Source organism: Ovis canadensis, chromosome X (genome assembly GCF_042477335.2).
Source record: "Ovis canadensis isolate MfBH-ARS-UI-01 breed Bighorn chromosome X, ARS-UI_OviCan_v2, whole genome shotgun sequence".
NCBI classification, from domain to species: domain Eukaryota; kingdom Metazoa; phylum Chordata; class Mammalia; order Artiodactyla; family Bovidae; genus Ovis; species Ovis canadensis.
In genome coordinates this window covers 14,200,540-14,205,071 of record NC_091727.1, presented here as the reverse complement: position 1 = coordinate 14,205,071, position 4,532 = coordinate 14,200,540, and positions in this window count along the sequence as shown.

Sequence of the window (4,532 nt, the reverse complement as noted above, 5' to 3'; positions counted from 1 at the left end):
TATGATTATAGTGAGATTCCGCTTCTGTGGTTAAAAGCAAGGGGTTTATACTGAACATCAAAACCTCTGGATGGAGGGAGATTTTTCAGTGGTTTTTCTTCTGATTTCATAAATCTCTGATATTTTAGAAAGTTGAGTGTGGGGGCAGAGAGCCTGGTGGCATAGGTTGTTAAGGTGATGGATGGCCATATCTCTAGTCTCAAACAAATCATATGCTTTTTCAGTTCAACAGCTATGCTGAGGTACACAGGTGTGGGGTAAGGAGGCCCACACACAAGAAGTTGCTTGGGCCAGGATTCCCGTGAAGAAGAGGTGATAGAAGCTTGAGCAGTAGAACACATTGAGGACTTTTGTCCTCTGCATCAGTTCAGTTCAGTTCAGTCGCTCAGTCGTGTCCGACCCTTTGTGACCCCATGAATCGCAGCACGCCAGGCCTCCCTGTCCATCACCAACTCCCGGAGTTCACTCAGGCTCATGGCCATCGAGTCAGTGATGCCATCCAGCCATCTCATCCTCTGTCGTCCCCTTCTCCTCCTGCCCCCAATCCCTCCCAGTATCAGAGTCTTTTCCAATGAGTCAACTCTTCTCATGAGGTGTCCAGAGTACTGGAGTTTCAGCTTTAGCATCATTCCTTCCAAAGAAATCCCAGGGTTGATCTCCTTCAGAATGGACTGGTTGGACCTCCATGCAGTCCAAGGGACTCTCAAGAGTCTTCTCCAACACCATAGTTCAAAAGCATCAATTCTTCGGCGCTCAGCCTTCTTCACAGTCCAACTCTCACATCCATACATGACTACTGGAAAAACCATAGCCTTGACTAGACGGACCTTAGTTGGCAAAGTAATGTCTGCTTTTGAATATGCTATCTGGGTTGGTCATAACTTTCCTCCCAAGGAGTAAGCGTCTTTTAATTTCATGGCTGCAGTCACCATCTGCAGTGATTTTGGAGCCCAGAAAAATAAAGTCTGACACTGTTTCCACTGTTTCCCCATCTATTTCCCATGGAGTGATGGGACCGGATGCCATGATCTTCGTTTTCTGAATGTTGAGCTTTAAGCCAACTTTTTCACTCCTCTTTTATTTTCAACAAGAGGCTTTTTAGTTCCTCTTCACTTTCTGCCATAAGGATGGTGTCATCTGCATGTCTGAGGTTATTGATATTTCTCCCAGCAATCTTGATTCCAGTTTGTGTTTCTTCCAGCCCAGCGTTTCTCATGATGTGCTCTGCATATGAGTTAAATAAGCAGGGTGACAATATACAGCCCTGACTTACTCCTTTTCCTATTTGGAACCAGTCTGTTGTTCCATGTCCAGTTCTAACTGTTGCTTCCTGACCTGCATACAGATTCCTCAAGAGGCAGGTCAGGTGGTCTGGTATTCCCATTTCTTTCAGAATTTTCCACAGTTGATTGTGATCCACACAGTCAAAGGCTTTGGCATAGTCAGTAAAGCAGAAATAGGTATTTTTCTGGAACTCTCATGCTTTTTCCATGATCCAGCAGATGTTGGCAATTTGATCTCTGATTCCTCTGCCTTTTCTAAAACCAGCTTGAACAGCAGGAAGTTTACAGTTCACATATGGCTGAAGCCTGGCTTGGAGAATTTTGAGCATTACTTTACTAGCATGTGAGATGAGTGCAATTGTGTGGTAGTTTTAGCATTCTTTGGCATTGCCTTTGTTTGGGATTGGAATGAAAACTGACCTTTTCCAGTCCTGTGGCCACTGCTGAGTTTTCCAAATTTGCTGGCATATTGAGTATCTTCCCTTATTCCTCAGTTCAATAACTATTTAGTGAACACCCACTATGGGCCCATGGGCAGAGCACACACAGAGTAGCTGAGCTGCATCTCCCCATTATGAGGTAGCGTACAGAGAGGTGGCTGTGGTCCTCTCTTACTGCTTGCTCCGTGGAAGGCCAGCTGTAAGGGTTGATGTCCATTGATGGGCATCCATGAAGGCACTTTCTGGAAGTTACTTGTCTCCAGAGGCACTGCTTCCAATTTAGCATGAAAAAATTAAGGTCCCTTTCCTCTCTTTTCTGAAGCCTAGGAGATGAGCTCTAAAACTTGTGCATCAGAATCCCCTGAAGGACTTGTTAAAAAAACAGATTACCTGGCCACAGCCCTAGAGTTTTAGATTCAGTAGTCTGGGGGTGAGGCCTGAGAATTTGCATTTTTAACATATTGTCAGTTGGTCTGTTGGCCTCAGATCCAGACTTCTAGAACCACTGGGCCAAGACATAGCCCCAAGCAACCAGAGCCTGTTATTCTCCACATACCATTCCAGGCCCTCTCAGGTCTTCTGTTCACACAGGTACCTCCCAAGAAGGCACACGAACCTCCTCCACGTTTCATCACCCAAGATCCCCATTTGAAAAAGAAAAGAGAAGCATACTCAGAAGGTGGAGGTCTTCTGTTATGGCTTCATCACTAATTGCAGGAATTGTGTCTCCATCTTAATAACTGACTATTTGTTGAATATTTACTATATGCCAAACACTGTGGTAGGACTTAGAATAATAATGAGTTAACATACACTGAGTGCTTGCCTGTGGGTTAGGCTGTAGTCATGGTCATTTCAATGGACATTTGATTTTCACTATAGTTCATTTTACAGATGAGGAAAGTGAGGTATATAGATGCTTATGTTATGCAGAGACATATGACATATAGCTAGTGAATAGCGGAGCCAAAAATATGAAACTAAGAACATGTGAGATCTTAACCATTAAGATATATGTATCTTGTTTAGTTGCTTAAGTCGTGTCTAACTCTGTGATTCCATGGACTGTAGCCTGTCAGGCTCTTCTGTCCATGGGATTCTCCAGACAAGAATACTGGAGTGGATAGCTGTTCCCTTCACCAGGGGATCTTCCTGACCCAGGGATTGAACCTGTGTCTCTTGAATTGGCAGGCAGATTCTTTACCACTGAGCCACCTGGGAAACCCTCTCTATCTATCTATCTGCTACTGCTGCTGCCGCTGCTGCTGCTGCTGCTGCTGCTGCTGCCGCTGCTGCTGCTGCTGCTGCCGCTGCTGCTGCCGCTGCTGCTGCTGCTGCTGCTGCTGCCGCTGCTGCTGCTGCTGCTGCTGCTTTGCTTCAGTCGTGTTTGACTCTCTGTGACCCCATAGACAGCAGCCCACCAGGCTCTGCCATCCCTGGGAGTCTCCAGGCAAGAACACTGGAGTGGGTTGCCATTTCCTTCTCCAACTGTATCTATCTAAATTCCATTTAATCTTCCCAAGAACCTTAAAAAGTAAGCATTATTAGCCTCATCTATAGATGAGGCAGCTGAAGTTTAGAAATATGAACAACTTGCCCACTAGGTCAGGGGTGGATGGGAATGCAGGCTGGCTGATTCCTGAGTACATGCTTCTGGTGTATAAAAGATTATATTTGCTTCAGCAGGTAAGACCAGCCATTGTCCTCTCAGGGCTCATTGGCAGCCCTTGACCTGGCCAGAACCCCTCTCCAAAGTGGCTGAAATGAATGGGGAAGATGAGTTCAGGCCGCCAGGATTTATAGCACCTGAATGATAATGTCCCCTCACCAAAGGGCTGGAATAGCTCCTCAAATTGACAGAAGATTGGCCAGAGTTTCCCCAAATGCAATTTAGTGTTGGGCCCTTGGTCCTCCAGATTAGGATGACTGCTCTGTAAGGGACCAACTGGACCCACATTTGAATCCATCAATTTTCAGGGACTTTCTAAGAGCCCAGAAAGTAACTTATTGCAAAATCAAGCGTCCCCCAATACTGCCCCCTTCAGGACTGAAACACGCCTTCTCCCAGATGATGAAAAGTTGGTCAGGGACAGCTCACAGGTGTGTCCTTCTCTAGAAATTGCCCTTGGCTGAAGAGAGCCACTTCATCCAAGGCTATGCCTCTTTGGCATTTAAGGGGACATCCCCTAACCAATGAGTGGTTGCTGCCAGGGCATAAAGGCCCAGTCTCCTGGTCACAATCAGGATATTTCTGCCAGGACATCCCAGCTCTAGAGGTCCTAGGGTGACCAGCCATCCCTGGCTTGCCTGGGCCTGAATTGTTTCCCAGGACCCAAGACTTGAAGTGCCAAGACTCAAGCAAACTGGGACAAGTTGATCACCCTAAGAGATCCCCCTGTGACTGTCTGAGGTCCATCTTCTCCTCCTGCCCACCACCTGTTTCCTTCCCTTCCCTTCCCTCATAGGTGTTGATTTCTAGGCCATTTCCTAATAAATTTCCCTCAAGCTGATCCCTATCTCAGAGTCTGCTGTTTAGGCTTTTCTTAGAAGCTGTCAGGTTTTCCCTAACACCTGTGACACCCCAGACTAGGGGAACTACTGGACGAGAATGCCACCTCCTGCAATTTATCCTTTTTCCCTCACCTGCTGAAAGACTCATCGGATGGGTCTGGAGAAATGGTGCCAAAGTGGATGGGCAAAATGAAGCTAATGGGGATCACAGTCAGATACAGACTTCACTCAGCATCTCCAGTAGTTGAAATCTATTTGTCAGAGATGATGTCACAGTATCTGAAGCAGAGTGGAGTAA